Raw genomic sequence first — 18,319 nt, forward strand, 5'->3', positions numbered from 1 at the left:
TAATCACCGTGTGACTGGTGGATGGCTAGATGCCAGCAACTTTGCAATCTTACAACTCATTTCCTCTGTTTATGGAGCAGCCTTTTATATAAAACGGCCTCCACGGGATGTGCCTACTGGAGACCATGCGGTGGCCACAATGTCTGGTGCCCATAGCAACCGTATTTCACACTAACTATTTGCTTTATACTCCATTGACCACTAACAAATCAGCATTCTAATTGTAAGTACCCGGTTCAATGTGCTAAGAATTGAGTTTTTGTGCCCACAAGGATTAAAGCCAGATGCTAGACCAGGAGCAAGTCACAGCAACTGTGTTGATCAACTGTGAGGCTTCTTAGAGACACAGAAAGAAGCCTTCTTTCTTTGCTACACCCTTCTCTCACCCTGTGAGTCTTTAGACTGGGAAAATCAGATGCTATAAAAGCAATGAATACCTTTTTATGTTCTTCCATCCCCGAAGAATTATACCTGATGAACTTTCTGCAAAATATAACTGGCAGTAGATTTACTAATGAGTGCAATAAATGTTGAGTACCTATTATATGCCAACTACTGTGCTAGGTGTGGTGGAGAATTCCAGGCTGAAAAAAATAGTGTCAACCCTTGAAGCTTGCAGACCAGGAAAGGAGATACACAATAATTTTCTTAAGAGGCAAATTATCCTAACTTCTATAGTAGAAGAATAAATTACACTGTATGGAGAAAGAAAAGCTTAATTATAACAAGTGGCTCAAAGAAGACCTCTTGGAAGACATGGTGTCTGACCTGACTCCATGAGATGCTCTGGGAAGAGTCGCAATCCAGGCAGAAAGGGATTTGACTCAAAAGTGCTGGGAAAAGGCCCCCCATGTGGCTGAACATCTTGCCCTGGGCAAGCACATCATTAAGACCAGGTGATTGGGTGGGAGACAGATTGAGAAGGCTCTGGGCTCTAGACCACAGAATTTTGGAGTGCAGTTGTGTTTTGCCCCATAGATTATCATGGTTAGTTAAATTTTAAGCCATCACAGGTGTGACTCTTGAGCTCTTTCTAAGTAGAAAGACCTATTAGTCCAATATATATAATTGCACCATTATTATCCAATATTATATAAGTATAGACACACATTGGCATCCTCATTAGTATCCCTCTCTCTTACTTGGTTTGTTTCCTTTGAACCACTTAATGTACCTAAATTAAGACCTCCAAATTCAAGATCATCCAATTTATGCACCCCCGCCCCTCCCCAAACCCAAGGTTTCCAGGTAGAGGAGAAAGATGTCACCTCTGAATTAAGACATTATAGCACAGGCGGAAATGCCTAGAAACCAAAACCAGGTGATGTCTTCTCAGCTTTTCAAAGTAGCCTCTCTGGTTCCTTCAGAAAAGGGGTCCTCCTCAGCCTCTCCAAGCCTCAATCTGCCAGGGATAAACAAGATCTCAAAGGGTCTGGGGAAAATCCTTTAAAAACTCCACTGGCCCGAGATGAATGTCAACATCTGCAGCAACGGTGGCAGCACCGGAATTTCTGGTCCTCCCAGCTGTCTGGGATTCCCAGCTTGAACTCTTCCTGGAAGCGCTTTCTTCACCACTTCTCTTGCGCAATCTAGCGAGCCCTCCCTCCTCTCTGGGCTTCTTAAATTGAGCGTGGCAAAGCGCCGGAGCACAGAGCACCAAGCAGCGTCCCCTCCCAGCCTGGCCCTCGTTGCGCCCTGCAGCAGCGGCGCTGGACCACAGCCGCTTCGGAAGCACCTCTCCCGCAGGTGGGTCATATTGCTGCCGGCCTACGCCTGGTACCTTTCGCCATAGGGCTCCCCTCCCTTATCAGCTTCTGCCCACCTTGAATCCCTGCTTCCAGGACTCTGCTCCGCAAACCTGCTCACCCTGGGAAGAAGGTGCAAGACCACCCCAGGGTGTGGCAGGATGAGTTAAGCAATTCAGCAAGCGGCTTGCTTCCAGGAGTTTTCTCTCTTGCTTCCTCGGGGTGCAGAGGAGCCCTAAGAAGGAAGACTTAGGGCTTTGGACTTCTCTCTGTGTCTTACTTTTGGATAAAGGCAATCTCAGATCTGACTACACTTCCTGGCCAAGAGCTGAAACTGCGTCCTGAGATTTGCAACTGCTTCGTTCATTGATCTTTAGCAATTGTTTTTCCAGAGAAATTCTGCTTTGGAATGTAATCGATGTGAAGAGTAAATAAAACCTTTGGTTCCCTGTTTGTCCAGAGGCAGCTGGAAGGTACTTTTCCCCTCTGGATAGTAATTTTAAAACTGTCTTTAGAAGATGACTGGTCTAAAGGAAAGTCAACTGGGTGGAGAATAGGGCAGGGGTGGGACTGGAGAATTCTATTCTTAGTTCTAATTAGAAGTTCAACACCTCAGCCTCAGTTTCCACACACATAAAATAAAAGACTATTGGAGCAGAGTAGCCACAAAATCCACCTCTAACAAGGTAAAAACCCATGACTAAAGATGCTTGTAGGTTTGAAATACATTGAAAACTTCATCAATGACATATGTGTAACTAAGAAATTTCTTTCTTCATAATAATGCAGGTTTCACTTTTTTAGGGAAACTACCCAGTTGTGGAGAGACAGTCTTTTTCTACTGAATACCTTGGATTTGCACCACTTTTATCATTCAGAGAATACTCTCAGCTTTCCAAACCAATTCTTCAGCCTTGCTGTGTGAGAATGTCCTATTCTGTATAAATGACAGTCATATAAATGTCACTCACATGAAAGAACATTTTTTTCTGATACAGTAGGTGTAATTTTATAAAATGGCACATTTATTTGAAGCAGTAACTTTTTTGAGATATGGCCTTTTGCAAGGCCCCAAGTTTTTCAGAATGCTGTGATTTAGCACGGTATCAATACCTGCCTGTATTCCACCTGCATGGCAAACACCGCCACCCCAGAAAACAGGATGAAGCACTCCTTATTTGGCTTGGAGGTTGTAAAGTAAATGGAACATGTGTATGGAGAAATTGGGTCATGGCACTCTCTCCATCCAGCAACGTTTATGGTGTTGCTGAAGCTCACGCAGCAACCTGAGGTTCAGAAACCAGCCTGTTCAAGGCCTCACCCCTAATTTCAGAATGATTTCCAGATGCCTACCTTGCTTAAGCTTGCTAACTGGTGTTAGAAGTAACCAAATAAATTTTTATAAACCTGTGCTTAAATTGAAAACCCTGAGCCTTGTTCTGAACAGTTTTGAGAAAAATGGATTCATTTATCATAAAATTTCAAAATTGAAGAACACTTGAGCAGTCATTCCACATTTCCTCAAGGATCAACCCTCATCATGCTACCATTATTCATGACATTATTAAAAGGGTATAAATTCTCTTTTTAAAGTTTCCTGAGTAGCTGATTCTGAAGTTGCCCTCAGAAACACATCCAGTGTTTCCTGATCCTCACCACCCAGTTCTCTTTGGAAGTCATTTGAATCTTTTGTTAACTGCTATTTCAAAATTATTTCCTTTTAAAATCTTAATAAAGTTAATAAGCTGCTAGCAGAAAAAAAAAAATACAATCACTTTTCAAACTTGAAGACTTGCCAGGGCATCTTGTAGATTTCCTCTGGATTATCCTCTGAAAAAGTGAAAAACTCTTTTTAAAATGTTGGTCACTCAGTTGTGTCCAGCTCTTTGCTACCCTGTGGACTGTAGCCTGTCAGACTCCTCTGGCCATGGAATTCTCCAGGCAAGAATAGCGGAGTGGGTAACCATTCCCTTCTCCAGGGGATCTTCCCCACCCAGGGATCAAACCTAGGTCTCCTGCATGGAAGGCAGATTCTTTACCATCTGAGCGACCAGGGAGAAATTGAAAATTAGTCACTCAGTCACGTCTGCCTCTTTGCTACCCCGTGGACTGTAGCCTGTCAGGCTCCTCTGCCCATGAAATTCTCCATGCAAGAGTATTGGAGTGGGTTGCCATTTCCTTCTCCAGGGCATCTTCCTGACCCAGGGGTTGAACCTGGTCTCCAGCATTGCATGCAGATTCTTTACTGTCTGAGCCACCAGGGAGAGAAGTCAATTATTAAGTGTCTGCAACTACATTTACCTATAAGTCCTACTCTAACAGTCTAGGACATGCTGTGGATAGTGAAGTTTTCTGTGTGGGATTTTTTTTTTTCTAAGTTACAATTAGGCCAGAAGTAATAAACTTTACAAGGCCTCTGAAGTCACCTGTATGACTGCTTTTGTACATCCTTCTGTGCTTTGTACATCCAAAGAGAACAGGTCATTAGTTAACTATGAGGACAGTTAACTATGAAGAGTTCCACATTATATGTCCCACCTACCATGATATTTTAAATGACTTTTGGGTCATTTCCAAAATGCTTTTAATTAACACTTGTTATTTTATTGAGAAAAATCAGGCCTGCCAGGAATAAAGCTAATAACTAAAGGATAACTAATGCTGAAAACAATACATGATAAGAAAACATATTTGGCCAACATACTTAAGCAATTTGTTCTTACCAAATTATTATGGAAAAAGGATCAAAGAGTGTTTGCACTGTTTGAAGATCATCTTTCAGAAATACATCACTGCAAAAAAATATGCAATGTTCTACTCAAAGAAGCATTTCCACCCTAATTAACTAGGCAGGACATGACATCCAAATCTGAATGCTTCTCTACAATGTTCTAGAAGAGTGTTTGTCTGCCATGTGTAAAGAAGCCTTACCATACTGAATTTTGATGGCTGAGTATTTTGAAGTTATTTTGAGAGATATATGTTACTTTTAAATGTAGATTATATGATCAGTCTTCATGTCAGGATGAAGTTCACTTTTCATCTTATAAGGAAGGCAAATGTATGCAAAGGATAATTTTGAAAAGTCAGGAACTATAATTCTGAATACAAAGAAATCTAAGAAGCAACTTAATATAACTATATAGCATACCTCTTGGGGAGGGGGGTATCAGAACACATACTAGATCATCGCTTTTGCCTTAGCTCCAAATAAATTGAGGGAAAATAATGGTTCAAGCACAGAGCCAAGTGCTCCAATCAGATTTTCACTGGCGATGGCTCAATAACTGAGAAGAATCAGAATAGGAGAACGTGGCTAATGGTCCACTCTGATCATACATCTTTCATTTATACATCTCAGTTTATAAGGTGTGGAAATAGCTTTGAGCCCAAATAGAGCAGTGGCTGAAACAGTTATGCACAGACTTTGGTAAACTTTCTTGTTCTGCTTCCCAGGCAGATTAGCGCCCTTCTCTGTACATTCAATGTCTTCACATGTTGTTTTACAGCAGTTTATGTGTCTATATCCTCCCCAAGACAGGAGCCCCATGAGGACAAGAACAGTCTAGTTTATCACTTTACCCCTCTTATGTAGCACAGGGCCTTGCACAGAGAGGTTTTTCAATAAATCTGTCAAAAACATGCAGTGTTTTTGTGTATCAAGACATTGTTTTAGTGTATCAAGACATTGCTGATACACTAATTTTTGTTTTTGAAAGATGCTAATAATTATGGACATAGGAGGTTATATGCACAGATACCTCCTGTGCTATACTAGTTAAGAGGGTCAAAGTGTTCAGATTTCAACTACCTGCCCTTTGGGAAGAAGCATGAGATTGCTTTATACTCTACAATACATATAAAGTAAGTAGTGGAAATTATTCTGCTTTTTTAAAAGAATAAATAAATTGTAGGAATCTTGGTGTTTCTTCTAATTAACCTTAATTTAATAACCCTATTATGTTGCTATCCTGGGTAAGATTCATAATAAATTTGTAACTATAATACTTTGGCGTTTAATTCATTTTAAAGAGTGACATAATGCAATTAATGCATTTAACTGAGGTCATGAAAGTTGGAATATTGAATTTTTAAAGGTTTTCATTAGTTTAACTTAAATAAAACACTTGAGCCTTTCTTTTAATACCTGAAGGCATGGCATAAGAAATGAAGCCTGATGCTAAGTCATTTCAGTCGTGTCCGACTCTGTGCAACCCCAGAGACGGCAGCCCACCAGGCTCCCCCGTCCCTGGGATTCTCCAGGCAAGAACACTGGAGTGGGTTGCTATTTCCTTCTCCAATGCATGAAAGTGAAAAGTAAAAGTGAAGTTGCTCAGTCATATCCGACTCTTAGCGACCCATGGACTGCAGCCTACCAGGCTCCTCTGTCCATGGGATTTTCCAGGCAAGAGTACTGGAGTGGGTTGCCATTGCCGTCTCCAAAATGAAGCCTACTGATTAGCTAAAAAGAACTAAGTTACATCAAATCACTCTTATTGTAGAAATGGCTATTTCTTTTCCAGTACCCAAGTATTGCTATTAAAGTGATTTCTTCTTTGTATTCAATTGCCCTGACATAGCAGTATGGGATATGGGAGGCACTTGAAGAGAAAGCAATCAGTAAGTTGGTAAATGATACATTGCAGCCAATAGTGTTTATCCCAAACTAAGATCCTAAACTCCTTTTTTTTTTTAATGCATGTCTGAAAAATTCAAAACTATGTGTTTGGGAATGATGATACACAAAGAGGTCCCTGTATCTATCTTCTGAAGGGAGCCAAGAGTCTAGCAGTGTCAGACTTATAGTCCAAATTGTGTTAACTCCATGTGTGGGGTTGAAAGGGCCTGGGACCTTTGCTGGGGTAGAGGGACCCACATGGCTTCTGTTTTCATTAAGAACCTATGAGCCTGAGCCTCCCTAGAAGAGGAGGAGAGGCTCTAAGGAAAGAGATTTTAAGGCTTAAAGTCCAGAGTCAGGATTGAGAAAGTGTATCATCCTATCAGTCCAACCATTTTCCCATTTCCATGGTCCCAGGCAGAGTCTTGGAGAGAAGAAGACGAGAGACAGAGAAAGAGCCAGTGTGTGACAGTAAATGGCTCTCTAAGGAAAAAAGATATCCTAAATAGAAGCACTTGCTGATTTCTATGGCATGAAATCTCCAAAGTTGGCTGATTTCAAACTTTCAGCTGGCAAGCCAGCTCCAGCCACACCACACCACTAAAAAGAGCCGCGGTTAAAAATCTAGGAATTAAAAAGGAGGAGCTGATTCACTAAAATATATTTATCAACCAGCAGTGCTCTCAGTCTAGTATAACATGAGAAGGGGAAGGAGTTTCAAGAGCACTTTCTCTCCTGGGGTAAGAAATGGAGCAGCTGCAAGGCCAGATCATTCCATACAGCTCGAGCTCATGGGGTCTTGGAAAATATTAAAGGTACTCTGGCCATTGGGGATCCTTGCCTCCAAAGCCAAATTAAAACTGAAAGAAAATGGTACCGAAAAGAAGATGAAAGAGACTATATAAAGGACATATAAAGCACCCCCAGGAGATTTCTAAACATTGTAAGGAGATGCTTTGAAGCAGATTGGAGTTACACCATCAGCAGAGTTAAAGGGAGAGAGGGAAACAGGATCAGATCCACAGGTTGGCAGTAGTCAATATTCAGATAATTCCCAGTGGCTTCAAGGTGAGGATAAATGACTATTTATAGAAAATTTATTTAAACAAAGTTAATTTTGAAATGATCGAATAAATTCCTAAATGTTTCTGACTGACTACAGCAATCCTAGAAAAGCAAAATCCACTAATTGACACTAAATATTAAGTGGGTTTTTACAATCACCAGATTAACCAATAAGCAAATGCTCAGGTATTAATAGTATGTACAAGTCAAATGCCACCAAGTCAGTGAGATAGAGTTGTTTTCCTGATGGTGAATTGAGGTGAACGACAGATCTATAAGAAGTTGCTCAGAATTTTGTATGTAAACAGAGGTAAAGGTAAATTAACTTAGACACGACTGAACCCCTGACCTTTCTGTCATGAGCCCCAGCTTTAATCAAATGAACTAACCAGCCTAGACAGGGGCTAATGAACCTACATGATAAAACTCTTAGTCAGGGAATCATAAAACAATCTTCATGTCTCTTGACAGATGCAACTGAGACCTAAATGTGAAAACACATATGAGAAAGATCTTTAATTGGATCAGAATTTCACCAAAGAACTAATATTAAAAATAGAGTTTCATCTAAACTATAATTCAAATAGGTAACACAGAGCTGCGTCACATTGCTCTCCTGATAATTCATTGGACGGTAGTGAAATGCTACTGACAGAATCATTTTAGCTATACCGCATGTCACAGCTAGTTTTACTTACTAGCAATCCACGTGGATATTTATCCCCATAGAACATCAACGTAAAAGTTTTATATTTAGTTATGTTCTTGTTACTTGATCAAGTTGTACAACTTGATTAGTTTCCTTTTGTGTCATTCTATTAGATAGCATAAACTAATCATCAGTAAATTAGGGTGCCATGAGATATGTAACATTTTCTCCCAAAACAATTGAAATAATTAGTTTTTTAGCAACCAATCTGCAGTGGTTTCTTTATTTAAACTAAGGGCTTTAGATGACAGATTTATGTTAGTCTATAGCTATTACTAACAGAGGTACTTCTAACTACAAGGCTAAAATACGAAATGTACTATTATATTTTCAAATAACATATATAGACTGAAGATTGAACTGTCAAAAATTAGAAAACTCCACTGATTTTGGGCACATTACATTTTTTTATAAACTACAGTCAGTGGTCTTTTTAAATCAGGGTCTTCCGATTTTGCTACAATAATATATAACTGTCAGTAAAAGAATATGTACTTAAATGTAAGCATGCTTGCTCTCCCTAAAAAGCCTTGACCTCACTAAATACAGAAATAGCTCCATGAATAAATAGGATGAGTTCATGTATTATTGTAAGGTTTTTCTTTAAAAAATTTTTTTGACTATTTTTTGCTTTCCAGTTATCCCTGGGATATATTAAAACAAATGCTCTGAATCTTACAGGAAGGCTGGACTAGTTGCAGAACTCTCTCCTGCCCCTATGCCTGGTGAGGAAAGGAAATATTTGATTGATGGGCTTCAGCTCATTACAAATATGTTGTCAAGTCATGTAGGGCTTTCAGAGTGAAATTCAGAAGGGATAATAAAACAGAAAGAAGGACTGAGAAGAATCCCTGTTTACAGGCATCAAATTAAAATGAAAAATCCTGCCACAGCGTATGGAGTTTTAAAGTGTTATTTCTATTCTGACTCTCTGGGAGGTGCCAAGCCAGATCACTGGACTTGGAAACAGCAACCCTGAAGGAGGGGAGATGGGTGTCTGGAGAGGACAATGTAGGAGGAATTCAAAACCTTGTGTGAAAACTCAGTTCAGAATTCAAAGCTGAATTCTCAAAGGGAGACAGGGACAGAATATCTCTAATACTGGTTTCATCCAAATGTAACCAGGATGTTATATGGCACCAAAGGAGAGATGCTATGGAGGAATAACTGTAGTGGATTCATGGCTGAATTTGATCAAATTATAACTTGTGGCTCATGGAAGACAACTCATTAGTTTCCTTAAGGGAGTTACAGAGCAAAGCTACCAAGTGTTGTATCTGGCATCCCTTGATCCTCTCCCTTGGGGTGTCTGAACACTCTTCAGTTACCATAAAAATAGGAATTCTAGGTTATCAATTATACCTAGCCAAGTATTACTTAGAGGAAGAAATTTTAAAGTAAGTGAAATGTTTCTGCAGCCCCTTATAAGCTCATCCATAGCCTGCTCTCCCTCTGCCTTTTCCCTCCCCACCATATCTCTCCAGTGGTTCTCAGCTCTGGATGCTCTTGAGAACTCATTTGTTTGGTTTGTTCTTTTACCAAAAAATACAGATTCCTGGGCCCAATCTCAGAACAATTGATTCAGAATCTCAGGAGGTGCTACCTGAGCATTTAATAGCATTGATTTTTTTTAAGTATAAGCATTTAAAACATGCAAATTTTGTAATTCTGTTCCAACATTTCCAAACAAGACATTCAGATAGCAAATAAGCAAACGAAAAAGTCTGTACCATGGACTGAACACTAAAAAAGAACAAACTATTTGTACAAACTATTTACACATGCACCAACTTGGATTGATCTTAAGGGTATTATGCTAAGTGGAAAAAAAAAAGCCAATGTGAAAATGTTTCCTTTTGTGTGGTTTCACTTACATAAAATTCTCAAAATGATAAAATTACAGAATAAAGATTAATGACTTTCAAAGGTGGGGGAGGTGGCAGAGAGGGAGTCAGGTATGACTATAAAGGGGGTAGTAATGGAATAGCTCTGCATCTTGTTTGCAATAGTGGCCACATGAAACTACACATGAGATAAAACAGCACAGAGTGACACAGCCAATGTGCTCGTGTCAGTCTCCCAGCTTTGATGTTGTCCTCTAGCTATGTGAAAGTAAGTGCTGGAGGACATGGAAAAGGATGCACAAGAACCTCTTGTTACTATCTGTAAACTTCCTGTGAATCTATCATTGCTCCCAATAAAAAGGTTTCTTTACTAATATCATTGACTTGTTAAATATAATCATTTAAAATATGAAATTTTTGTATCCTCTTTGGGCATTTTCAAATTCTTAATACTCTGTTGCTGCTGCTGCTAAGTTGCTTCAGTCATGTCCAACTCTGTGCAACCCCATAGACAGCAGCCCACCAGGCTCCCCCATCCCTGGGATTCTCCAGGAAAGAACACTGGAGTGGGTTGCCATTTCCTTCTCCAATGCATGAAGTGAAAAGTGAAAGTGAAGTCGTTCAGTCGTGTCCGACTCTTAGCCACCCCATGGACTGCAGCCTACCAGGCTCCTCCATTCATGGGATTTTCCAGGCAAGAGTACTGGAGTGAGGTGCCATTGCCTTTTCCGCTTAATACTCTAGAATCCTCTAAAACTGACCCTACATGACCAAAATTAGTGCCCCCTCATCACACACACATAGGTGTGCACACACACACACACACACATTCATGCTTCTTAGTGGTGGCTTCTCCCATGGCCCTTACAGTTGTCTCTGCCACATTTGCATCTGCATCATTGGTTGGCAATCTCTGATGTATATAAACACTCTTGTGGGTTTGCTTTACCTGCCTTGGCCTCCCTCTATGGGACATGCTTCCAGAGGAGGCAAAGTGAAGTCACTCAGTTGTGTCCAACTTTTTGCAGCCCCATGGACTGTAGCCTGCCAGGATTCTCCATCCATGGGATTTGCCAGGCAAGAATACTGGAGTGGGTTGCCATTTCCTTCTCCAGGGCATCTTCCCAACCCAGGGACTGAACCTGTGTCTCATGCACTGCATGCATACTCTTTACCATCTGATCCACCAGGGAAGCCAAAACCTGGAGATTTTCCAAACCAGGGGATAGTCTTATTTTCCTTCCTGTTATGTAACTGAGTTTTGCAAAGAGCTGAAGGAAAGACACCACTGTGCCATAATTAGCCATAACTAAATTACCCCAACTTTCCCTTAATAACTCTGCTTCTTGTTTACCACCTTCCTTATTCTCTTTATTCCCTCCATCATACATCTGCAAATAAAAGAGGACTAGGAAAGTTTTTGTTTGTTTGTTTTTCCCTAGTCTTTAAACAAAAAGCCCTTCAGATCAGATCAGATCAGTCGCTCAGTCGTGTCCAACTCTTTGCGACCCCATGAATCGCAGCACGCCAGGCCTCCCTGTCCATCACCAACTCCCGGAGCTCACTCAGACTCACGTATATTGAGTCAGTGATGCCATCCAGCCATCTCATCCTCTGTCATCCCCTTCTCCTCCTGCCCCCAATCCCTCCCAACAACAGAATCTTTTCCAATGAGTCAACTCTTCGTATGAGATGGCCAAAGTACTGGAGTTTCAGCTTTAGCATCAGTCCTTCCAAAGAAATCCCAGGGCTGATCTCCTTCAGAATGGACTGGTTGGATCTCCTTGCAGTCCAAGGGACTCTCAAGAGTCTTCTCCAACACCACAGTTCAAAAGCATCAATTCTTCGGTGCTCAGCCTTCTTCACAGTCCAACTCTCACATCCATACATGACCACTGGAAAAACCATAGTCTTGACTAAACAGACCTTTGTTGGCAAAGTAATGTCTCTGCTTTTCAATATGCTATCTAGGTTGGTCATAACTTTCCTTCCAAGGAGTAAGTGTCTTTTAATTTCATGGCTGCAGTCAGCATCTGTACTGATTTTGGAGCCCCAAAAAATAAAGTCTGACACTGTTTCCACTGTTTCCCCATCTATTTCCCATGAAGTGGTGGGACCGGATGCCATGATCTTCGTTTTCTGAATGTTGAGCTTTAAGCCAACTTTTTCACTCTCCTCTTTCACTTTCATCAAGAGGCTCTTGAGTTCCTCTTCACTTTCTGCCATAAGGGTGGTGTCATCTGCATATCTGAGGTTATTGATATTTCTTCCAGCAATCTTGATTCCAGCTTGTGTTTCTTCCAGTCCAGTGTTTCTCATGATGTACTCTGCATATAAGTTAAATAAACAGGGTGACAATATACAGCCTTGACTAACTCCTTTTCCTATTTGGAACCAGTCTGTTGTTCCATGTCCCGTTCTAACTGCTGCTTCCTGACCTGCATACAAACTTCTCAAGAGGCAGATCAGGTGCTCTGGTATTCCCATCTCTTTCAGAATTTTCCACAGTTTATTGTGATCCACACAGTCAAAGGCTTTGGCATAGTCAATAAAGTAGAAATAGATGTTTTTCTGGAACTCTCTTGCTTTTTCCATGATCCAGCGGATGTTGGCAATTTGATCTCTGGTTCCTCTGCCTTTTCTAAAACCAGCTTGAACATCAGGAAGTTCACGGTTCAGATATTGCTGAAACCTGGCTTGGAGAATTTTGAGCATTACTTTACTAGCATGTGAGATGAGTGCAATTGTGTGGTAGTTTGAGCATTCTTTGGCATTGCCTTTCTTTGGGATTGGAATGAAAACTGACATTTTCCAGTCCTGTGGCCACTGCTGAGTTTTCCAAATTTGCTGGCATATTGAGTACAGCACTTTCACAGCATCATCTTTCAGGATTTGGGATAGCTCAACTGGAATTCCATCACCTCCACTAGCTTTGTTCGTAGTGATGCTTTCTAAGGCCCACTTGACTTCGCATTACAGGATGTCTGGCTCTAGGTCAGTGATCACACCATTGTGATTATCTGGGTCATGAAGATCTTTTTTGTACAGTTCTTCTGTGTATTCTTGCCATCTCTTCTTAATATCTTGTGCTTCTGTTAGGTCCATACCATTTCTGTCCTTTCAAGAAAATCAGAGATACCAAAGGAACATTTCATGCAAAGAAGCCCTTACTAACTCCATAAATCCAAGTTTATAAGTGGGAATTATTTTGAGTTACAAAGTCTGAAATGGGTATAACTTCTTTTTTTACCTAGTACTTCCTGTAAAATACACCCTTAATGAGATCTCCCTTGTGATTTAGAGTATGTGTACATCTCATTTTCATGAACTCCTATCATTAGGTTATTTTTTTCAAGAATGTAGAATCAAATTCTTCCAGAAAATTAATTAACATTTTATTTTTTACATTTATTTTATTATCTTAGTTATGATAACCTTAGGTCTGATCATTTTTCTTGTATCATAAAACATAATAATAATAATCAAAATATTATATTACCCTGGGTTGATTTGCAAGCAAAGCCTGTGACGAAGGTTTGCATGCAGATAGTTTATTACAGAAGTGATTGCAAGGAGAAGGAATGAGGAGCAAGGGACGTAAAACAGTGAACAAGGGAAAGACAGGACAAGAGCCCATTAAGTTGGCCACTGTTACAGATGAGTGAGGGTTTCCCAGGCGATGATAGTGATAAGAACCCACATATCAACGCAGGAGACATAAGAGATGCGGGTTTGATACCTGGGTCAGGAAGATTCCCTGGAGGAGGAAATGGCAACCCACTCTATGCAGTGCTCTTACCTGGAGAATTCCCATGGACAGAGGAGCTGGGCAGGCTATAGCCCATGGGGTTGCAAAGAGTCAGACACGACTGAGGCGACTTGGCACACACACAGATGAGTGGTGCTCTATTGCTCTGGGACTTCCAGAATTGCTCTGGCACTTCCAAAGAAATCTTATGAAATGTGTCAGAACTGTGTTCCAGACAATGAAAAGGGAAGCCCTTATCCATGGAGTCCTGTTCCCCACTGGCTTCTGATGGGGACATGGGTTGTACATGTCTGAGTGCCAAACAGGTACAGGTTTCAGAGAAGCCCAGAACAAAGATCAAGAGCCCCAAAGTGAGCTTCTGTTAGGCAGTGGAAACTGCAGAGCTCAGTTATTGCCCAGTGACTAGAAATAGAACCAGGAGGATTTGAAGTGCAACTCAAGATGTATGCAACACAATCATCAACATTAAAACTTCCATAACTTAATACAGAGTGACTAACTGCCCAATGGAATAACTATATTTCTTTCTATTAACTCTATCAGTGATATTTTAATATCTCCTTATTGTTTCTGTATCTTCAATTTGCCCAGGGATGTCTCTGAAGATTTAAGAGTGAAAATAAATTTTAATGGTTGGGGTAACAGCCCAAATGTGTTATATTGGATTTCCAGCTGCATTTTAAGAGGAAAGTATTAAAATGTGTAAGATTACAAATGAGGGAAATCCACACTTGAGCTGTTTTTACATCTATGTTTTGATAAATTCTTATGTGCAGAAGCCATTTCATACATGGATACATTAATTCATCTGGCCCTTACAATGTCTCTAAAGTAGGTATTACAGAGCTCTCATTTCAAATATAACGTAACTGAAACACAAAGAGCTTGAGTAATTTGCCCAAGGTCACACACTAGTAAGTAGAGAACAAAATACTAGTGTAGTAAAAAAAAAAAAAAAATACTAGTGTAGTGTAATTAATATTTTCAGTGTTTTTTAAGTTTATGTAAGTTTAGAATAGATGCATGTGGGGGCCACATGATCAAAATAAAGTCTGGACTCTCTCTGCAATGATTCAGTTGAGTTCAGTTCAGTCGCTTGATCATGTCTGACTTTGCGACCCCATGAATCACAGCATCCCAGGCCTCCCTGTCCATCACCAACTCCTGGAGTTCACTCAAACTCATGTCCATTGAGTTGGTGATGCCATCCAGCCATCTCATCTTCTGTCATCCCCTTCTCCTCCTGCCCCCAATCCCTCCCAGCATCAGGGTCTTTTCCAATGAGTCAACTCTTCGCATCAGGTGGCCAAAGTATTGGAGTTTCAGCTTTAGCATCAGTCCTTCCAATGAACACCCAGGACTGATCTCTTTTAGGATGGACTCGTTGGATCTCCTTGCAGTCCAAGGCACTCTCAAGAGTCTTCTCCAACACCACAGTTCAAAAGCATCAATTCTTTGGTGATCAGCTTTCTTCACAGCCCAACTCTCACATCCATACATGACCACTGGAAAAACCATAGCCTTAACTAGATGGACCTTTGTTGGCCAAGTAATATCTCTGCTTTTTAATATGCTATCTAGGTTGGTCATTCCAGAGAAGGCAATGGCAACCCACTCCAGTACTGTTGCCTGAAAAAAGCCAGGGACAGAGGAGCCTGGTAGGCTATAGTCCATGGGGTCGCTAAGAGTCAGACACGACTGAGTGACTTCACTTTCACTTTTCACTTTCATGCATTGGAGAAGGAAATGGCAACCCACTCCAGTGCTCTTGCCTGGAGAATCCCAGGGATGGAGGAGCCTGGTGGGCGCCACGACTGATGCGACTTAGCAGCAGCAGCAGCAGGTTGGTCATAACTTTCCTTCCAAGGAGTAAGCGTCTTTTAATTTCATGGCTGCAATCAGCATCTGCAGTGATTTTGGAGCCCAAAAAAATAAAGTCTGACACTTTTTCCACTGTTTCCCCATCTATTTCCCATGAAGTGATGGGGCCAGAAGCCGTGATCTTTGTTTTCTGAATGTTGAGCTTTAAGCCAACTTTTTCACTCTCCTCTTTCACTTTCATCAAGAGGCTCTTTAGTTCCTCTTCACTTTCTGCCATAAGGGTGGTGTCATCTGCATATCTGAGGTTATTGATATTTCTCATGGCCATCTTGATTCCAGCTTGTGATTCTTTCAGCCCAGTGTCTCTCATTATGTACTCTGCATAGAAGTTTAATAAGCAAGGTGACAATATACAGCCTTGACGAACTCCTTTTCCTATTTGGAACCAGTCTGTTGTTCCATGTCCAGTTCTAACTGTTGCTTCCTGACCTGCATATAGGTTTCTAAGAGGCAGGTCAGGTGGTCTGGTATTCCCATCTCTTTCAGAATTTTCCACAGTTTATTGTGATACACACAATCAAAGGCTTTGGCATAGTCAATAAAGCAGAAATAGATGATTAAGATGATCCAAATGAGAATATGTCAATATAGACATCATCCATCTCACTGCAGGACAGAGGAACTTTGTAAAATCTGTATTTTGCTTGCAAATGTTCATTCCAATATAAAAAAGAGAAAAATAATATATTATGACAAATAATGAAAAAAAGTGATAGGACAGACAGGCACACAGGCATTCTTTCAATACACTTACAAACCAGTTCCACAAAGTAAAAAATTAAAGCATCATTCAGCAGTTTGAGGGTTTGAGTTATAACAACTAATTGTTAACTGATTAGAAATATAAATTGCTACACTAGTTTGTATTTGAAGATGCTCCTAAGAATTTTTCAAAGGCATAGCTGTATTTCCATATGATAGGCTGTGCTCATCTCCAGGTGCTTTCTCATATAAAGTCATACCCTTCTCTGATACAGTTCAAGATATTAGTCATCAGCTAGTTTATAAAATGATTCAGCTGTTGTGGTTAATTCAATTATTCAAAGAGTTTCTGTGGAAGTATATAAAAGTCTTATATGTCTTGTCCCTTTTCTCTATAACTTATGATTATTTATAAAAGTCTGAATGATCTGCCTGTGATATAGATATTAATACACAGCTTCAGATAAGCTCAGGTAAGAATTCCTTTTTTCTAATTTGAAAAGATACATGCATTCCCATAGAAGCACTATTTACAATAGACAAGACAAGGAAAAAACTAAATGTCCATCAAGAGATGAATGGATAAAGAAGACATTGTATATATAAACACTGGAATATAAGCCAGTCTTAAAAAAGAATGAAATAATTTAATTTGGATGCACTAAAATAAAGAAACAATGAAAAAAAAAAAAAAGAATGAAATAATGCAACATGGCTGGCCCTGCATGTTAAGTCTCTTCAGAGGGGTCCAACTCTTTTCTACCCTATGGACCGTAGCTGGCCAGGCTCCCCTGACCATGGGATTCTCCAAGCAAGAATACTGGAGTGGGCTGACATGCCCTCCTCCAGGGGATCGTCCTGACCAGAGATCAAACTCACATCTCTAATGTCTCTTGCATTGTCAGGCAAGTTCCTTACCACTAGCACCACCTGGGAAGACCCCAAAGTAATTTAGACAAAAACAAACGTCATATGATATCACTTACATGTGGAATCTTTTTAAAATGATACTAATAAACTTATTTACAAAAAAGAAATAGACTCACAGGTGTAGAAAACAAAATGGATGGTTATCAAAGCAGAGGGGTAGTAGGGAGGGGAGATAAATTAGGAGTTTGGGATTAACATACAAACACTTATATATATATATATATATATATTATATATATATATATATAATATATATATATATTATAGATAAATAAGGACTGACTATATAGCACAGGGAACTATATTCAACATCTTGTAAGAACCTATAATGGAAAAGAATATGAAAAAGAATACACACACACATATATATATTTACTATACCCTGAAACTAACACAACACTGGAAAAAAACAAAAACAAAAAAATTTAGGTATTTTCCATAGGCTAAAATGAAAAGGGCAAATTTCTGAACTTCTTTTAAAAAGGTGAAAGCTTCATATGCTCTGCAATCTGCATGAAATTCACTATGTCGGAAGTGAATAGTGATTAGGTCTGGTTTGAAATTCCACATCAAATTCATGGAGTTTTACTTTAAATCCATTTGGGTGAAAGAAGTAATGTCCTTAATAGCTCCCCCACCACCAACTTTCTCTCTTTACTCCTCCCTTCCTCCAAGTGTTCACTCTATTCTCATTCAGCTTCCTCTTCATCATGCACCTCTCACTGTGCCAGACACACAGAGCAAACTGCAGCTTACAACTCTAACGATCCACCCCTCCAATATCATCCAATAAATATTTATCAACAAATGCCTGGCCCATCACAGTCAGTGCTCTTTTTAGCACTGAGGTTGCATCACTGAACACAAGAGACTACTACCCACTGCCCCCCCAAAAAAGATTAACTAAAAGCTTACACTATACACTAAATATTGGAAAGAGAATTTTTTTGAGAAAATTCAGAATCAAAATAAGAAATAATATTCTTTGAAAATGGAGAATATCCTAGATGATTTTATTAGATCATAAAAACTTCAAGAAGTTTTATTTGATTTATT

The 18,319-nt window shown here is 39.9% G+C and overlaps 1 protein-coding gene across 1 annotated transcript in view; it reads left to right on the forward strand.

The window, feature by feature from the left end:
* The first annotated feature begins 1,639 nt into the window (after positions 1-1,639).
* The window catches only part of STEAP4 (STEAP4 metalloreductase), a 31,607-nt gene continuing 14,927 nt past the window's right edge, over positions 1,640-18,319 (forward strand). Inside the window, exon 1 of the mRNA XM_027539321.1 lies at positions 1,640-1,746. The gene's annotated coding sequence lies outside the window, so the exon portion shown is untranslated. The remainder of the gene's footprint in view (positions 1,747-18,319) is intronic.

This window comes from Bos indicus x Bos taurus, chromosome 4 (genome assembly GCF_003369695.1).
Source record: "Bos indicus x Bos taurus breed Angus x Brahman F1 hybrid chromosome 4, Bos_hybrid_MaternalHap_v2.0, whole genome shotgun sequence".
NCBI lineage: Eukaryota > Metazoa > Chordata > Mammalia > Artiodactyla > Bovidae > Bos > Bos indicus x Bos taurus.